The sequence below is a fragment of the Marmota monax genome, unplaced genomic scaffold (assembly GCF_021218885.2).
Source record: "Marmota monax isolate L192 unplaced genomic scaffold, Marmota_monax_Labrador192_F-V1.1 WCK01_AAM20220418_F8-fsc00039, whole genome shotgun sequence".
Lineage (NCBI taxonomy): Eukaryota > Metazoa > Chordata > Mammalia > Rodentia > Sciuridae > Marmota > Marmota monax.
The window spans coordinates 15,579,618-15,600,653 of NW_026693602.1; positions in this window are offsets into that span (position 1 = coordinate 15,579,618).

Below are 21,036 nucleotides of genomic sequence, written 5' to 3' on the forward strand. Positions count from 1 at the left end.
CTTTTAATTGATGACTTTAGGTCATTACCATTCAGGGTTATTATTGAAATATGGTTTGTATTTCCAGTCTTTTTGTTTGTTTGTTTGTCTGTTTTACATGACATGGTTTCTTCTTTGATTGGTTTTCCTTTAGTGAAGTTCCTCCCTTTGCTGATTTTCATTGTTTTTTATTTCGTCCTCACACAATATTTTGCTGAAAATATTCATTAGTGCAGGTTTTCTCATTGTAGATTCTTTGAACTTTTGTTTATCTTGGAAGGTTTTTATTTCATTATCAAATCTGAAGCTTAATTTTTCTGGATATAAGATTCTTGGTTGGCATCCATTTTTTCACAGAGCTTCTCATATGTTGTTCCAGGGCCTCCTATCTTCAAGGGTCTGGGTTGAGAAATCTGAAATCCAAATCGGTTTTCCCCTAAATATATCTGACTCTTGTCTCTTGTGGCTTTTAAAATTTTATCCTTATTCTGAATGCTAAGCATTTTGTTATAGTGTGGATCTATTGTTGATGTGGATCTATTGTAATTTTATCCTTATTCTGAATGCTAAGCATTTTGTTATAGTGTGCCTTGGTGGGGATCTGTTGTAATTTTGTGTATTTGGTTTCCTGTAAGCTTCTTGTATTTGATTTTTCAATTCATTCTTCAAGTTTGGGAAATCTTTGGATACCATTTCATTGAAAAGATTGTGTATTCCTTTGATTTGATTTTTTTTGCTGCCTTCTATCCCAGTAAATCTTAACTTTGTTCTTTCATGCTATCCCATAATTCTTGGAGGTTCTATTCCTGATTTCTTACCATCTTCAACTACATTTTCAAGGTTATACATTTTGTCTTCATTATCTTAAGTTCTGTCTTCCAAGTGATCTAGTCTGTTGGGGATGCTTTCTATTGGATTTTTAATTTGGTTTACTCTTTTCTTCATTTCAAGGATTTCTGTTTTGTGTTTTTTTTTCCAGAATCTCTGTCTCTTTCTTGAAGTAATCTTTTGCCACTTGTATTTGTTCTCTTATCTCTTTATAAGAGTGATCATTTGTTGTCTGTATTTGCTTTCTTATCTCATTCATTACCTTGCAGATCATTTTAATTATGTACATTCTGAACTTTTTCTCTGACATTTCCTCTACTTTGCTGACAGTGGACTCTATTGTTGCAGCATCTTGGTTTGTTTGGGGCACTTTCTTCACTAGTTTTTTCATGCTTTCTGTGTATCTTCTCTCTAGCAGATATGAGGTGTTTTAGTTTCTACCCTGTAATGTTATAGTGTCCCTGCAGGTTTCAATATCTCATCTTTAAGGGGGAAATCAATATTAATAGCACCCAATGCAAACTATGTAGAGCCTTAAATCCAATAGTTCCTGTTTAGCTGATTACAGCTTTGTCACCATAAGCACAAATGATGTGGTCAATTAATATCTGCAATATAAATAGTAGGTTTGCAAAAGGGTCTACAGTTTCTACTGAGAAGCGTAGGGGGTGCTTTATGGGGAGTTATGTTTAAGATACAGGAGGCATGAATATAGAGATCTTAGATCATAGGAAAGTTGAAAAAGTAATAAAAAGAACTTGGCTATTAACAGAGATAAGAGAGAATGAGGTGACCCCATGCAAGGCTCTTTCCTGTCTCTGTAACAAGATGGTGGCTAGTAGCACTTGTAACAGGGATACCTCTGGTGTAACCAGTCCTACAGGGACCTTGGTGATGGTCTTCTGGCTCTTATCCCTAGATGAAAGTGGCCACGGCCCTAGTTGTTGGTGGTAGTAGTGTCAAACCTGTGATTACCTAGGTGTTGGGCTTCCATTCCCTGGCTGGTATCCTAAAATGGCAGCTGCTGCAACTAGAGATGGTGGTGGCAGCAGCCTCTGTAACCCAAAATGGAGTTGGAAGTGTCCCAAGATAGAAGCAACTAATTTCAGAGATGGGGCTGAATAGGCAAGCCATGGGATGGTTTGGGGAGGACTGTTCTGAGATGTAGCGCTGTGGTGTGCAGTGCTGCAGTGAGCAGCTGCCTCCAGGCCCTGTCTTTTGTCCCAAGGTCAATGTTCCAAGATGAAGGTGGGTGGGGTGGGAGGTGACTTGTTGGTAAATGGCAAGCTGCAGCAAGATCCTCAAAACCTGTGTGCCAGTTAGCAGGGCTGTCCTGGGTCTGCCTGGGCCATGCATGGGTTGGGGTTGGTGGGGCTGTCCTAAGAAAGAAATTAAAGGGATACAAATAAGAAAGAAAGAAATCCAAATATCTCTGTAGCCAATGATATGATTTTATATTTAGAAGACGCCCCCCCCCCCACAAAAATCACCAGAAGACATGTTGATCTGATGGATGAATTCAGCAAAGTAGCTAGATAGAAGATCAACATTCATAAGTCAATAGCTTTCCTATACTTTGCACTGTTTCTGCTGAGAAAGAAATCAGAAAAAAAAATCTCAATCATAGTAACCTCAAAAAATGGATTAATAAATATACTTGGGAATTAAACTAGCCAACGTAATTAAAGACCTCTACAATGAAAATCACAGCACTGAAGAAATAAATTGAAGAAAACCTCATAGGATGGAATAGACTCCCACCATGTTTTTAGGCAAAATTAATATTTTCAAAATGGCAGTATTACTAAAATGTTATACAATTTCAATGATGTTTCTCCTCTAATACTAAAACATTCTTTACAGAACTAGGAAAAGTAGTTTTTGGAAAAATTTTGGAAAAATAAAAGACCCAGAATTATCAAAGCAATCTTGATCTAGGTCATCAAGGTTGGAAGCATCAAAATACTAATCTAAAATTATACTAAAGAGCAATAGTAACAAAAAGAGCATGGTATTGGCATTAAAATAGACACAAAATCAATGGAACAGAAGACACAGAGATAAACCTACATAGTTGCAGTTATCTGATACTTGAAAAAGGTGCCAAAAATACATGTTATATAAAAGATTGTCTTTTAAACAAACAGTGCTGGGAAAGTTGGATATCCAGTTATAGAAGAATTAACTTGATCCCTGTATCATTCCATGAACAAAAGTCAAATTAAAATGGATCAACAAGTTAGGAACTACCAGACCACAAACATTGCAGATGATGAAAGAAAACTTTTGGTCAACAATTCAACACTTCGGTATAGACACCAATTTTCTTAACCAAGCACTGAAAGCCCAAGAATTAAAACCAAGAATCAATAAGTGGTAGAACATCAAATTAAAAAGTTTCTTCACAACAAAAAGTCACTGAGGATCATGAAGAGAGAGCCTACATAATTGGATAAAATATTTTCCAACTACTCCTCTCACAAGGGATAAATATCCAGAATATATAAAGAACTCAAAAATGTTAACACCAAGAAAACATACAACCCAGTCAATAAATGGGCAAAAGAACTAAACATAAATTTCTCAAAGGAACAAACAGAAATTGCCAACAAGTATATATAAAAGATTCAATATTCCTAGCAATCAGGGAAATCCACATCAATACTAAGCAGAGATTCACCTCATCTTAGTCAGAAGGGAAATTATCAATTATACAAAGAATAAGAAATATAAGTGCAGATGTCAGGAATAAGACACTCATACATTTTTTGGTGGGATTGCAAATGAGTACAACAATGCTGAATATATTGTGGAAATTCTTAAAAAAAAACTGGGAGTGGAACCCCTCTATGATCTAGCTATCCCATTTCTTTATATTTATCCAAAAAAACTAAAATCAGCATGCTGTATTGATATAGCCACATCAATGTTCATAGTATTGTCTCTCCCAATAGCCAAGCTAGGGAACCAACCTGGGTACCTGTCAATTGAAGAATGGATTAAGAAAATTTGATATATATCCAAATGGGGTTTATTCAGCCATAAAGAAGAATGAAATTATGTCATTTACCAGTAAATGGATGAAACTAGGGAACATTATGCTGAGCGAAATAGGACAGATTTAGAAAATAAACGCTCAAATGTTTTCTCTGGTATGGTGACTCTAGAGAAAGGGGTGGGGTCATATATCATAAAGTTATTGGTAAGATCTGTGGACTAGAAGGAAGTATGGGGGAGGCAGGATGGACAGGAAAGGGAAGGCAGTGGGGAATTAATTTGACAAAATTAAACTATGTGCATGTATAAATACACATATGAATTCCTCTCTTTTGTATGTCTATAAAGCACCAATTTAAATTAATGAATGAATTAAATGAAGACCAGTAAAATAGAGGAAAGGGGGGACAAGGAGGAAGTGAGGAAGACAGAGAAAGGAGAGCATTTGGGATTGAAATGGAGTAAATTTTACTCTATGCATGTATCATTTCAAAATGAACCCCAGTATTATTTATAAATATAATGCACCAATAAAAATAAAAAATATAACAGAAGAACTGAACAATGTGTTTTATTGTAGGTACCACTTTGATGAAATGAGATATAGCTGGGAACAACTGAGATGTTGAACTCATATAATTTATGTATACATATCATACACACACACACACACACACACACACACAATTTATTTCCCAAGCCTGTTTTGATTATCATCACAATGACCTAGATATTATACAGATTAGTTTATTATGCTTTTGCATAATCATTCTATTAAATACCTCCCCCTCCCCCCTTTTTAAAGTCTACAGATACTTATTTCTTCAAAGCTCACTTGAAAATCTAAATGAGGGCTTTTTTTCCTGCCCAGACAGTATCTCTAAAATGTCGGGAATATTTCTATCTTTTGTATTTAAAAATAATCACTGACATGGTGGTTTTACCTTTTTTAAGAAATTATATGCCTCTGTTTTCCAAGTTAGTTTACACACTCACATAAAATTAATGTTTTTTTGTGTGTTTTATTATTCCTGGGCTACATAAAATTAATCAGTGAATTTTAGTGGTGGCTACCATTTAATTCCAGATAAAATTTGGTAATGATATTTAGAAGTATTTTAAACATTGAAAATTTATTAATATTGAACCAAAGTTATAATATTGTTTGTATAGAATATTGTTACTATGGGTTAGCTTACTGTTTTTGAATGTTTCTCCTCAGGTAAATAAATGGACCGCAGATGGCATTATCTCTATTCATTATTTCTACTTGTCCACATTCATCTAAAAAAACTAAGATTTAAAAGAAAAAAAAATATAGACTTCATGAAAAGTATAATTTGGATGAAGAAATTAAGGAGTTAAAAAGTCACATTTTAATCACTCTTTCCTGAATATTTAATAAGAGATATTCAGCTAAAGAAAACCAAAATAATAGCCTTCTAAAGGGTCAGTGTAATATTTAGTATTTTCACGAATTTTTTTTGAATCTGCTCCTTTTTGGAGCAAAGGCTGATCTAGGTGAAAACAACTGTGCTTTGGGAACAGAGCTTTAATTACTTTTACAACTACAATTTGCAAACCCAAGAGTCAGAGAGCAGGAAAAGTAAAATTGACTTGATAAATTGAAATTTTAAAATTTCAAATGAGTCTACATTCAAATTAATTGTCAAGAGGAAAATACCTGAGTAGGAGTCATAGAACCTGAAATATATATCAGGAAAAGATCAAAGCAGAGTGGAAGCAGTTCCGAAATGTAAGAGGATTTCATAATGACTATGGAATTATTAGGGCTACTGGTTGCTTCTGTTCTAATTCAGAGAAGTCTGGGGATGAATATCTCTCAAACAAATTAATTCAGTGTACATAATGTCTTTAATGAATTAAGAAATCTAAATGAAATTTGTTGATGATCCAGATTCTTATTTTCTTTGCTGCCTGGAGCATTTTATATTTCAATCTTTCAATTTATTTATATTTCTCTGCTGTGTATGTTAAGAGCTATCATTCATGATCATCATTCAGTATAATTGCATCATATTTCAATTTTCATGTAACAATTTTATGAAGACTGGTGGATGGAAGTGAGAATAAAAATACAGAATGCACTGGTGAGCGAAAGATGTGTAGGGGCTGGGCCTTTCATTTGTTTTTATGATATTTAATGGTAGTTTTTTTTTTTTTTTTTAAGTTTGTTCTGTCACACAGATTTGACTGTAAATATTTACTTTGTAGGCAGCTAAAGAGAACAACTACAATCTGTGGGTATCATGGATGTAAGTTCTGAGTTTGTTTCAATGTAAGTTTGTTTCAACGTAAGGAATTGAAGTACATTTATGGCTGGGTATCTCTCATGGCAAACAGCTGATTTGTTGAAGGTAGTGTTCACCATCCTATAAAGGATGAGGTGTACAAGCAAAGCTCTCCTTGGTTAGAACTTTCTCTGTCATAGAGTTAAGAAAAAAAATATGCATATAATAAATGGCCTGCTTTAAAATTTAGGCTATGATGACTCAGTAGATAAAAGTCGGGAGCTACATGTCTTGTTTATCCCTGTATTCCTAGTGACTAGAACAGTGCCTGATAGAAAAGGGAAGTCACGTGCTTTTGAATACGTGGATTTTGAACACGCAGTACCAACTCTATGATGATTAATGTTACTTTATGTTTTGAATTTAATATGTTCTTGACCACAGCAAATATTTAAAAGGCAGAAATAGAAATCTAAAGTTATAAGCATTTGTGTGTAAAATATTTAGGTGCCATGAATGATGCTAAAGCCTTATTTCCTAGTGTCCAAAGCTTGGAGAAAAGCAGGGAGCAGTGAAGATGTGAGATGGCCTGGCTGCATACAAGTCTCCATGGACACACGTAGGGGAGCAAGGTGAACTAATAGGTATAGCCAGACCCTGAGGCGAGAGAGGGAAAGATGCCAAGCACTAACACTGGTGTCCACTCGGGTCAGTGGTTCATGTCCTCTCCACGTCTGCAGTACATCCTACAGTTCAAAGGCCCAGCCAGGGGCTTGGGAGTGGAAAAGACACAAATGTCAAACTGACATTTTCAAAAGAAGAAAATGCTGACTCCTCTGACAGCCATAAAACTCAAGGACCAAGAGCACAGGAGTCAAGTGTGACTCTCTCTTTTTGTGTTTTTCTCTGTGACAATGGCAGAGTGCATAAAGGTGTCAGCAAGAGGATCTAGTTGAAAGAAAGAAGATGTTGAATTTAGTTGCATGCAAGCTAACTTGGTGCTTGTAACTGACCATTTAAACCTTCCTGTCCTGGCTCAGGAGGAGGCAAGTATTTGGTAAGTAATGAAATAACAAATGCCTCTTGTGTGTTCATGTTTAGGACCACTGAAATTCAACTCGTGAAGCAGATTAGGCTTGGAGCTATGACGACATACAGTAAGCACATATTTCAGAAGAGATGCATTTCTTCTACTTTAGGTAATTCATAATTGCCTGAATATTATAAGTTGTGCAATTGTAAAAATAGGCTAGATGAAGAATTGGCCTGGTAAATATTTGTTTTACCAAATAATTTTCTTTTTTGTATCTCTTTTTGTTTCAATTGTACTTTCTAGGGCAGAGAACATTAACATTATAATACAATTTTAAGCTTTAATTTGAAAACATTTTACTGGTTGTCTGAACTTCTCATCCATTAGGAATGTCCACATCTGGTCAAATGAGGAGCGCAGCATTTGCATTCTCAGCCCTTGCTGCTCAGTTAAGATGCTTTACTGGCTAGTTTACAAAGCTTTGCTCTTTATAGCTACTCAATGTACAGGCTTGTGTAGCATATGCCTTCCTGAAGCACTTTCTTTTAATTCAGTCTGGTAAGAAGAGTGTCATTTACTCCACATAAAACTGTGGCATCTGGAGAGCAAAACTAATCTGATAAAATCCACTATAAGTAATGACCATGTTTCTGTTTTGGTTTGGGGAAATTATGTAATACCAAAACAAGATTAAAAAGAACCAGTATTAAGTAAAACTGTGACTAACACCAAACATATCTCTAATGGTTTTATTCATACAAAGGTTTATAGGGAAATTAAAATCCAAATAATTGAATATGGCTGTATAATTTTAGTGAGATATAATGCAAATACTTAAGAGGTGAAGGATGTGAGTTTGGAATGAATGTCAACATTATCCTTTAAAGTGTATTTGGAGTTTGTAACAAGTCCCCAATCTTCACTTAGGTAGTCCCTTATCATGTCTGTGTGCAAGCCAAGCAGTTGTAGATACCAGAGAGCTTGGTGTGGAGCCCCTTGTGAAGGAACTGAATGAAGACGGACACCAGCGGGGCTGAGATGCACTCCTTCACATGCTCTGGCTGCTGGTGTCCATTGTGCTGGGCCTCATTCTGGACACCAGGGACACTGTTCTGAACAACAGGAGTACTGTCTGCACCCTCCTGGGATTAACATTCTAGTGCAGGAGGCACAAAACAACATAAGCAATATTGACTCTTTTCTAGAATATTGATGTAGGAGGCATCAGAATATCAGACCTTAAGTTATACTACAGACCTATGATTACAAAAACGACATTGTATTGGGATAAGTACAGGCAAGAAGACCAGTGGCACAGAGAAGACAAAGAGACAAACCCACATAAATATAGTTATTTCATACTGAACCAGGGTGCCATAAACACACATCATAGAAATGATAGCTTCTTCATCAAGTGACCCCTGGGAAAACTGGAAATCCTTATATGTAGTAGAATGAAACTGAACCCCTATCTTTCACACTGCACAAAACTCAAAGTTTATCAAGGACCTAGGTGTTAGACCAGACACGCTGTTCCTACCAGAAGGAAAAGTAAGCCCAACTCTCCACAGTGACAGCTTAGGAACCAAGTTCCTCAATAAGACTCCTAAAGTGCAATAAGTAAAATTAAGAATGAATAAATGGGATGGTATCAAACTAAAATCTTCTTCATAACAAAGGAAACTGTCAAGAACATGAACAGAGAATTGGAGAAAATCTTTACCACTGCACTCAGAGTATTTATCTCTAGGATATAAAAAGAACTAAAAAACTTAAAACAAAAAAAACCCGACCAATAAATAGGCTATATAATAACAATATCAATGGTCAGAAATATATGAAAAAAATGTTCAACATCTCTAGCAATTAGAAATTCAAATCAAAACTAAACTGAGATTCCATTTCACTCCAGTCAGAGTGGCATTGATCAAAAATACAAGTAACAGGGATGTTGGTGAGAATGTGGGGGAAAAAGTTTCACTTATACATTGTTGGTGAGACTGCATATGGTGCAGCCACTCTGGAAAACAGAATAGGTATTCCTTAAAAAATTTGGAATGTAACCACCATTTGACCCAGTTATCCCTCTCCTCTTTTTTCACCCATGGGATGTAAAATCAGCATACTACAATGACACAGCCACTTTAATGTTTATAGTAGCTCAATTCACAATAGCCATGCCATGAAACCATTCTAGGTGCCCTACAACAGATGAATGAATAAGGAAAATGTGGTATATATATACACGATGGAATATCACTCAGTTGGTAGGCTTCTGATGTCATCTTTTATTTCATTGCTTGAAATTGATCTGTTTAAACTGTGTATGTCATTGTGATTCAGTTCGGGCAAATCATATGCCTCTAGAAATTTGTCAATGTCTTCGATATTTTCTATTTTATTGGGAGTACAAATTTTCAAAATAATTTCTAATTATCTTCTGTATTTCTGTACTGTCTGTCATGGTATTTCCTTTTTCATCATGGATGTTAGTAATTTCAACTTTTTCTCTTTGTTAGCATGGCTAAGGGTTTATCAATTTTATTCATCAATTTTTTTATTGTTTCTTGTGTTTCTATTTCATTGATTTCAGCTCTGATTTTAATTATTCCCTGTCTTTTCCTGCTTTGGGAGTTGATTTGTTCTTCTTTTTCTAGGGCTTTGAGATGTAATGTTATGTCATTTATTTGTTTGCTCTTTCTTCTTTTGAGGAATGAACTCAATGCAATGAACTTTCCTCTTAGAATTGCATTCATAGTGTCTCAGAGATTTCAATATGTTGTATCAGTGTTCTCATTAACCTCTAAGAAGTTTTTAATGTATTATTTTATATTTTTGTAGCCCATTGTTGATTAAATAGCATTTATTTAGTCTCCACGTGTTGGAGTAGCTTTTATTGTTTCTTTTATCATTGATTTCTAATTTCATTCTATTATGGTCTGAAAGAATGCAGGGTAGTATGTCTACATTTTTATTTGCTAAGAGTTGTTTTATGGCATAATATATTATCTGTTTTTGAGAAGGATCCATGTGCTGCTGACAAGAAAGTATCATTGCTCATTGATAGATGAAATATTCTATATATGTCAGTTAAAGTCTAAGATATTAATTGTATTATTGAGTTCTATACTTTCTTTGTTTAGATTTTATTTGGAAGATTTATCTAGTGATGACAGAGGTGTGTTAAAGTCACCCCAAATTATTGTGTTGTGGTCTATTTGACTGTTGGACTTGAGAATAGTTTGATTGGTGAATGTAGATGCTCCATTATTTGGAGCATATATATTTAGAATTGTTAGATTTTGTTGATGTATGGTTCCCTTAAGTAGTATTAAATGTACTTCTTTATCCCTTTTGATTAACTTTGGCTTTAAATCTACTTTATTTGATATGAGGATGGAAACCCTTGCTTGTTTCCACAGTCCATGAGAGTGGTATGTTTTATGCCAACCTTTAACCTTCAGTCTGTGGATGTCTGTTCCTATGAGATGAGTCTCTTGGGAGCAAGCATATTGTTGGGTCTTTTTTTAAAATCCATTCTACCAGTCTGTGTCTTTTGATTGGTGAGTTTAGGCCAGTAACATTCAGGGTTATTATCGAGGCATGATTTGTATTCTCGGGCATTTTTGTTTATTTTTGGTATTTAACTTGACTTGGTTTCTCCTTTGATTGGCTTTTCCTTTAGTGTTAGTTCCTCCCCTTGCAGATTTTCATTGTTGTTTTTTATTTTTTCCTCATGGAATATTTTGCCAAGACTGTTCTGTAGTGTAGGCTTTCTTGCTGTAAATTCTTTTAGCTTTTGTTTATCATGGAAAATTTTTATTTCTTCATCAAATCTGAAGCTTAATTTTGGTGGATATAAGATTCTTGGTTGGCATCCATTTTCTTTCAGAACTTGGTATATGTTGTTCTAGGTCACCTGGTCTCGAAATTATGGGTTGAAAAATCTGCTGAAATCCGAATTGGTCTTCCCTTTTATGTAACCTGATTTCTCTCTCTTGCAGCCTTTAAAATTCTATTCTTATTCTGTATGCTAAGCATTTTCATTATAATGTGTCTTGGTGTAGATCTGTTATAATTTTGTACATTCAGTATCCTATAGACCTCTTGTATTTAATTTTCCAATTAATTCCTCATGCTTGGGAAATTTTCTGATATTATTTTATTGAAGAGATTGTGCATTCCTTTTGTTTGAATCTCTAAGTCTTCCTCTATCCTGATAAATCTTAGATTTGGTCTTTTGATGTTATGCCATAATTCTTGGGTGTTCTGTTCATGGTTTCTTACTATCTTCACTTGAGGTCAACTTTATTTTCAAGATTGTATAGTTTGTCTTCATTGTCTGAGGTCCTGTCTTCCAAGTGACCTAGTCTGTTGGTGATGCTTTCTATTGAGTTTTTTACTTGGTTTATTGTTTCTTTCATTTCAAACATTTCTGTTTTTGTTTGTTTTAGAATATCTCCCTCTTTCTTGAAGTAATCTCCTGCTATATTTTTGCTGTCTTCACTTTGTTGGTGTGATCAATGATTACCTGTGTTTGTTCTCTTATCTCTTTGTTGGAGTGATCAATTTTTGCCTGTATCTGCTCACTTAGGTTATCCTTTATTTCCCAGATCATTTTAGTTATGTATATTCTGAACTCCTTCCCTGACATTTCATCTACTGCACTATCTATGGACTCTATTGCTATAGTGCCTTGGTTTGTTTGGGACATTTTCCTCCCTTGTTTTTTCATGATGTCTATGAGTCTTCCTATCTTGCAATGTAGATCCGAGGTATTGCAGCTTTGCCCTATTGTCTTGTAGTGTCCCTGCAAGTTACCAATACCTCACCATTAAGGGAGGTGTTGTGATAGTAGGAGCAAATGTGACTCCATTTTGTTTTATGACTTCATCTTGTAAAACAACCATGCCAAGTAGAAGAGTCATGACTGGAGCAAGATGTTCTTTTCCTTTTGCTATAGAAACCTTTAAGAACACGGAACTACCTAATGGGGTATTGTTTCTGTAACTAGGGTAACGGGGCTCTGTTTCTGTAACTGGGGTGACTGGGTTAACTGTGATTGGTTAGGCTTCCCTCCGCTTGACTGCACTGTCCCACTTCTGTAACCTGGCTTGCTTGCATTGGCTAGACCCCCTGAACATCCCTTTTGCGGTTTTCAGGCTTATAAGGAGTGCCCTTGCAATTGTTCGGGGCTGATCAGGGGAACAGCTTTATGTTCTGGTCAGCCGCCACCGGTGTGCTTCAATAAAGGCTTGATTCGATTATACGTGAGTGGTCTGGAAGTCAGTTCATGAAACCCTGGGACAAAGCTTTAACTATAAAAGTATCACTATTACAGCACCCAGTATACCACACATGCAGCTATAAATCAATTAGCTTCTATTTTGACATTTATAGATTTGTAGCTATAATCAGAAATGATGAGTTCAGTTATCTTCTACAATATAGTCAATAGGTTTGCATAACGTATTACTGCTTCTTATGGTACAAGTGTGGGTGGGAGGGTGGCTGTGATGTTTATGAGGTAGGATATGAGAATACAGAGGTATTAACTTTTATGACTAGTGAGATGGTGATCATGCAGAGTTGGTTGTTAGCAAGAGAAATAGAGAGAGGCAACCCCATGCAAGACTCCTGTTTCCTGAGCAACAGGATGTGTGTTAGCACCCCTAGTAGAGATACTGCTGGTGTAGCCAGGCCCACAGGGACCATGGTGATGTTTTACTAGGTCCTTATTTTTGTCCCTTGATAGAAGTGGCAATGTCCTAGTTTGGTGGCAGTGGCAGTGTCAAGCCTATATGTACCCTGTTGTTGGGCTGTGGAGCCACACTTTGTTGAATGAGGAACCCCATCGCACAGGGTACCTCTCTTTTCTGGCCACTGGGCCAAGCGAAGCTGGAGCTGGGGGCCTGCCTCTCATATTTTGATCTTTTAGATAAGCAATTGGAATTAAGATAACAATTCTGAATCTTTTCTCTCTATTTTCCCAGGAGAGTCTGAAGTTAATTTTTATTTCAGAACCATGAAAGAAGTAAAAATCACCAATTTACTTTTACTTCTATTTCTTCATGAAAGCAACTCATATTAGTTTTAAAAAGAAAGACAAAAACAAATTGAAAATATACAGCTCTCATTTACATAGTTTCCTTATGACAAAAATGTGCTCAATATTATTAGCTAATAGACAAATGAAGAAAATGAAGATGTGGACTTAAGGACAAGAACACTTTTACTGTTCAAATAAACATTTTAAAAATACAGTGTTAAGACATGAGGCAGTTTCACAGGGTAACACAATTTTAATTTTAAATATTTACTCTCTAGTTTTGCATATAACACATATTCTCACTTATTGTTTTACGGGAGTAAATAACCAGTATATATAACCAAATGTGAGATAAATCATGTAGCCTTTAACAGAATTTCCTCATTAATATGTTTCAGTGCAGTCTAAGTTTTATAGTCATCCTGTCCTCAAAAGATCCTTAAAATGGAACACTTTGAAAAGTAGTGTATTAAATCCAGCTATAGGACTTATTCAAATTACATGCTCTCAAAATCATGAAGATGAAAGAAACACCCATCTCACAGAAAAAATCCCCTTACATGAATTAAGTGAAGTTTGACAGTGTACAAATGTAGAAACATTAGGATAATTGGCCCCATGTGTATACACATGTTTGGTGTTAAGATCATAAAGCAAGCATTAGCAATCAAGGACATCAAATTGATTTGGTATTACATGTCTTCCAAGACACTACAAAATCTGGACAACAGCTTGGGAAATATTTAGACACATTCTTATAAAGTATGTCTTATTTCCAGTTGCTAGACATTGTGTTTCTTGATGTACTGTGACTACCTGAATCCTCATCCCTACCTTTGTGATAGCACTAAGAAGTCAAAATGACAAAATCTGTGTCTCTTCAGTTATCTATATCATGAAAAGACAGCAATCGTTTCATTCCGTTAAGCCCGACTGCTGACACATTTAGGAATCTTGGGGCAAAAGTTGCTATCACGCATTGCTTCACATGTAGACTCCACTACTGCTGTCACACAGGATGACATACCCACACAAATGCACACAGCATGTTCCCACCAGGCACAGCCGGTTGTCTCAGGCAGCTCAGGACAACAACTGCTGTTTTGTTTGGTTGTCATGGTTTCAAGCAGATCTTTCCAACTTGCTATTTCTGTCTAAAATGAGGTCTGTACAGTTGTGATTACTGAAATAATTTATACCAAAATATCATTTGAGTTGATTACTTAGAACAGTGGTGCTCACATTTTCTTTCCTTGTTTTGAAATCAATTAAAATTTCTTTTTGTTTTTTGAACAAATCTTGCACAGATGAAATAGGTAGAAGAGAAGGGTGTGTAGGACAGAGAGGACAGGAGCTTCACCTTCTTTCATGGCTGTTTGATTCTCAGACAGTACCTCAGGCCAGTCTTAATTACTGTAGGGCTCGGTGCAATTCTCTGAGAAATCTAGTGATGCCCAGGATGACAAGAAAGACACAGTTCTTCTCTTCCTGGGCTGGAAGAGAAGAACTGTGATGAGGCCATTATTGCAGTGACTCTATACTTAGGAAGGTTGCTTGCTAACATTCAGGCACAGAGTATCTCCCCTTGGGGATTGACTTGACTGATGCCCACCTTCTGCATGGGACCACATGGAGGTGGCCCTTGATATTTGTACATAGCTAGTCTTTGTTTGTCCTAAGCATGAGGCCGTGTTGCCCTTGAAGTGAGAATGGATGAACGTCTAGGTTAAGACCCGTGAACCACCACCAGGAAGATTTGTACCTGGTAAACTTCAGGCAGTGATATCACGTAGGAATGAGCCAGGACATTGTTTCCAACAGGCTTGACTCTTACTGTTTATCCTTCCATAAGGATGCCAAGGCTGCTGTGGATGCTGAGGATTAGAATTCTGGCTCTGGTCTTTGAAATGCCACATGGACATTCTGTCCTCAGAATAAAACACCTGCCCTCTCCTGGAATTTGGGGAGAGCAGTTTATTTGCCATGGAGGTGAGCATCTGAGTTTCCTTCCTTTTCTTATTCACTTGGGCAAAGATTCATAAAAATAAAGGCAATGCTTCAATCTCATTTTGCAAATAGAAAAAAATTATTAAATGCATTCCTGATAAAGGAAAACACTTAGCTTTTCATGTAAGGTTAAAGAGCTATTCTCTTACTCTACTTTGAAATCAATCTCCATGAGAAGCAGAAGCAGACTGACCTGCTGCAAATTGTCCAGGGTCCCAATGCTCTAAATTGGGAACATAACTGGGGAATGAATCCTGGAATCTTTTGTTCAGGAAAACCATACTGAAAATGCAGTTCAGTTTGTCCAGTAGCATGAGGAGTGCTGCTAAACATAGCTTATGTAAGGCCTACCGTGTAATTGTGAATGTTATTAAAAGTGCTTTCATTGTTTATAAGAATGCTGGATAAGAAAGTCATCATTCGTTGGGCAAAAGCTTATGTCATTGATGGGCCATGGTTTTCTGATGGTTATTATCCAGGGCCTTTGTTAGCTCCAGATCTAAGGAAGAGATAAGGAAAACCACAAGGAATAAGTATTGAGCAACAGGCACTCATCTGATTGGCCTGGTGGAATCATCTTAAAGAAGAAATACCAGCAAGGGAGACCAACCCTTAAATAGCGTGCAGAACTGGAATTCTACCCTGTTTATGGAGAGAGAAAGAAAAGGATGGAGCTACTCAATTGGAGAAGCTACTCAATTGTTTTGACTAGAATGTGTCTCTTGATCCAGAGCTAGCAAAACAAGAGGCTGGTAAGATATGAGTGGTCATAGAAAAGTTATGTTTATGCCGCCCAACACCATATTTGAGCATCCTTTCATTAGTTAATGCTCAATTCATTTTGATTTTAATGTATATATTTTTATTCCTAATTTTTTAAGCCTCCCAGGGGATGGGCTCCTCAGCAGAGTACTTATAAAAAGTCTCACTGTAGACCTGGAACCAAGCACAGTTAGTTCCCTGAATGTGGTGTGTGGCTAGAAACGTTTTGCAACTGCTAATATGTGTGACCTAGACCTGAGGATCCTGAGAAGCTAAGGTTAGGGTTAACTGTGAGGACAAGAACAAACATGTTACATAAATGGGAAGAACAGAGTGAGTAAATAATTTTGTTTAGAACATGTTTTAAAATTTCAGCTGTGTGTTTTTGTTTTTTTGGTGGGGGTACTGGTATTGAACTTAGGGACACTTGACCACTGAGCTACATCCCCAGCTCTATTTTTCATTTTATTTATTGACAGAGCTTCACTGAGTTGCTTAGCATATTGCCATTGCTGAGACTGGCTTTGAACTCCTGATCCTCCTGCCTCAGGCTAAGGAGCCCCTGGGATTGCAGGCGATCCCCACCGATTGGGCTCAGCTGTGTGTTTTTTCTGTTGTCTCCTGAACACTCACATCTTCATGATTAGGTAATTTTTTCTGCTACTTTAAGTTTTAGAACTGGGTCTGTGGATGGCTTTGACCATGATGGGGACTGGATTTCTTGACAGGTGGTCTTCCTCATTGTGGAATATCTCAGCTAGTATAAATTTCATCAACTGCAAATTCACGAGTGACATCTTGGGATACAGTCTTAAAGGAGTGATTTTTTCCCCTCTCCCATATAACTCATTGGCAAGGTCTAAGGCAAGTAGCTTACCTTGTAATCTATTTTGGTGGCCCATGGGCTCATTTGTAGTTTACCCTACTCACAGAAGAGCTTAATGTTAGGACCATGGGGGCTGTTCACTTTACTACACTCCCCAACCCTGGGCAAGCTCAGAACTTTTTTCTTCCTCTCTCCCCTCCTCCCTCCCTTCCTCCATTCCTCCTTCCCTCCCTCCCTCCTTTCCTTCCTTTCTATCCCCATGCTCTGCAAAGACAATTTCCTGAGATTTAGTAGATCTACTAAGGGCAAAGCCACCTTTGATGCTCTTTGATGCCACATACCCTTTCACTTTGTCCTGCCAATAGTAATCTGATTCCTTACTCTGCAGTACCACCTGCACTCTGATCAGTTCTTCCTCATTTATAGAGTAAACACCAACTGAGAATCCTACAACCACAATGGACAAAATCTTGTGTCCTAAAGATATGTCCCACTCACAGTTCCTCTTCTTGTTGGACTTTCAAAAGTTCAAATAGCATTTTCTGTTGCTTCTATCAGTTCCTGTCATTCTCCATATCCAGTTAGACTTTAACCAATCTTGTTAAGCCATTTTCCCTAACATCGGCCATTTTATTCTTGTAAACTATTCCCATACCCTGAAACACAGAAAATATTTGCTTGTGCTTCTTTGTGACTCAGATGTCTACTCTTTCCACCCCAGTGAAGGTGCATTTGCGTCCAGCCTTAATGCCTCAGCAGCAGAAATAGTTCTTATCCTGCAAGGAACCCTCTTCCCCTTTGTGTCTGGATTCACCAGTTTTTTGTTTGTTTGTTTCCCAATTACATTTCATTCCAGAAAATTATGAACACCCAGCTTTGAAACTTTGTAAGTTTTTGGTTTAGATATTTACTTTACCAGATGTCTGCAAATTTTATTCTCCATTTACAAATTCCATCTTTCTTAAAACTCCTAGTTTCCTCTTATATATTTGAACTAAATAAAAGGATTTTATATTAAGACTAAAACTTTTTATGTCTGACTAGTCTTGGAATATGGTCTAATCTGATGTATTTCACTGGTGAAGTGCCTCAAATCATCTTAAATAATAACACCTATTTGATCCCCCCTTTTAATCTATTGTTATTTTTATGGCACCATCTGGATCTTATGAACAGAATCCTGTTCAAATTTTGAAGCATCCATTATATTATAGGAAAGAACTTGACAATTTAGTGGAGGCATGAAAGTATATATCAGGTTGTTGAAAATAAACATACCTCAACAATTGTCAGTATTTGGGGGGATAGCAGCCATTTATGGGGTGATTACTTGAGCAATTACTTTTTTCTTTTTTTTTTTTTTTTGTACTAGGGATTGAACCTAGGGGCAATTTCCCACTGAGCCACATCCCTAGCACTTTTTATTTTTTATTTTGAAGCAGGGTCTCACTAAGTTGATTAGGACCTCATTGAGTTGCTGAGGCTGGCCTTGAACTTGTAGTCCTCCTGTTTCAGTCTACTGAGCCACTGGGATATGCCACTATGCCCAGTGGTGATTATTTTCGGCAACCCATAGAATGGTGGTGACCTGGAAGAGGACATCTGCGAACAAGAGTAAGGGGAGGTGATAGGACCTCAAGGAGCTGAGGCACAGCCTGAGAGCTAAGGCAGGAGCAGCCCTCTGTGAGAGACAAGAGGAGATGCCATGCCCTCATTTCATCCCTAAGACTCTAGAGGCTTTGGGGTTGGGGTGGAGGAATGCCTTGAAAGAAGAGGTGTAACCTTCACACTTCGCTTGACACCCCACCAGTTCCCCCTCTGCCTGGCATCTTCCCATCAGGTAAAATGTCATGGAATCTTTGGATTCTAAAGCGCAGTGGAAATGAAAAGGCCAGAATGCATGGGTTTGTCTTCTCTTTCTTTATTATCACTTAGGGCAACAATTATAAAAAGATAAATTTTTCTCTATTACTTGAACTTATCTGTTTGGCTAAGTACTTTCTTTCTTCTTTTTTTCTTAAATTTTATTATTTTGTAATAATGATTGAACCTAGGGGCACTTACTTTACTACTGAACTACTTTACTAACCCTTTTTTATTATTCATTTTGAGACAGATTCTCACAGAGTGGCCTAGGTTGGCCTCAAGCTTGCTATCCTCCTGCCTTAGTTTCCTGAGTTGCTGAGATGACAGGTGCTTGCCACCACACCTGGCTGCATTTATATATTTATTTTTTTAACAAAGGGTAAATGAGGGTTAGATGGAAGAGGCAAAGTAGTTCTTAGATTGCACAGTCTGCTGTGGCCAGATCTTGTTTCAATGAATTGTTTAGGAAAAGGTTTTACTCCATAGGCCTGAACCTATGTCTCATAATTCCCTGCGTTGGGATTTATGTTCCCCCTACAGACAGGTAATTATTTTGGCTTTCACTTTTTATTGATTCTCATGCATATGTCATATGTTGAGGCATTTATGTAAAGTTTTGTTAGTGTTTTGTGCTAAATTCAGGCATTTCTGGATTTCCTGAAAAAATTTAATCTGAATGTCATACTCTAATTATTATTATTTTATTCATTTATTTATTTTTGTTTTCATCAGCTTGAAATAGTAAATAAATACTGGGATTAAACCGAAGTATGCTTAACCATTGAGCCACTTTACCAGCCCTTTTAAAATTTTTATTTAAAGGCAGGATCTCACTGAGTTTCTTAGGGCTTTGCTAAGTTGCTGAGGCTGGCTTTGAACTCGAAATCCTCCTGCCTCAGTCTCATAAGGAGCTAGAATTATAGGTTTATGCTACTGTGCTAGGCTTCCCAAGAATTTGTTTAAATTTCCCAAAGGATTTTTGTGCATTTACTAACTAGGTAAAGAAGGTTTGAGCTTTCAAATTAACAATAATGGTAATAATTAAAACAATGATAGACACTGATCAGAGTAGCCTTAAAGTTTTCCTCAGGTTAACTGTCTTAAACTGGCTTCTTCCTGATTCTAGCCCTGATCTCCCTTTTCTTAAAACATTTACTTTAGAAAATATGTAATTGTACATCTTTTTCTTTGTTTCTTTGAGATGTCAATCCTTTTAAAAGTCTTTTGCCAGTTTTATAACCTAGAAAATGTCTTGTGCAAGAAGCTGGGAAAATACCTCTTTCACATGTAATGTGGGATGGAGGTAGAGCTTCCAGGTTCCTGCCCTCCAGGGTAGGAGACTAACTTTAGTAAGTGTCAAGTAACAGGAATGGTCTAATGGCAGAAGTAAAAGCATCATGACCCAGAGTAACTCCATGTGCTCCTCCCATTGACCTGTGTCCCCACTGATGTCTTCCAAGCTATTCCACTGTTTCACCCCAGCACTTCAACGTCCCTTTCTTTGATTTCAGTGGAGTTCTGGTCTCTCTCCCCTATTGCTATAGTCTCGAATGATCCTCTTCTGTTTAATTTTGACAATGAAAGTTTTACTTCCACGTAGTACTTACTTAGAACTCAGTGTTTGCCAAGGCTGTGAAAACCAGAAATTCACTTACTAAGCACTGCTTTTGCTTTTACTTTTTATAGAAGAGGAGCTGAGACCCAGAGAAGTTAGGCCAATTGCTCTGGCTTGCCCCTTCTCATAAGGAGGAGAGTGCAGATTGGAAGTCAGGCCATCTGACTCCACACCTGTGCTCTTAAACCCAGTGCCATAGTGTCAGCTGCATGAGTCCTAAGCTCACAAATATTCAGAGAGAATAAAAGAACTAAAAATTGAAGACCCAGAAATCAAGAAAATTGTACTGGGAAACAGAATAACTCAAGGTATGTCAATATGAAAGGACCAGTTGTAAAGGGACAAAATTGGTATCCATGTGATTTTAAAAACAGATTGACCTAAGACTGATGTGCATAGATCTGAGGCTAAAAACTGAAGACTGACACAAATTAGAGTTGTCCCCTATTTTTTCCTAGATCAAATTCATTGTTTCAGAGCAGTGAGGTAAATATTCAAAACTTAGAAGAGAGTCCCTCTTGAACAAAGTTAGTTTAACAATATAACTTAGGTGATATCTTGACATTGTTATGAATTTTTATATATTTTCTGTGTATTAGTATATATTATTAAATTGCATCTGCTGTTCTCTGGTAGATTTGGAGTGTCTTTATTTGAAGGAAGTGTTTTTCAGTGAGAGGGTATTGGTAAATAAGGGGGCTAGCTTTCCATAAGAGAATTTTGTCTTTAAAAACGTAGTAGAACCTAGCTGGGAGACTTGAGTATATTTTGAGCAGTGTTCTTTTTCTCCTGATGCCCTCTTTTGTTTTGTTAACCAGTTTG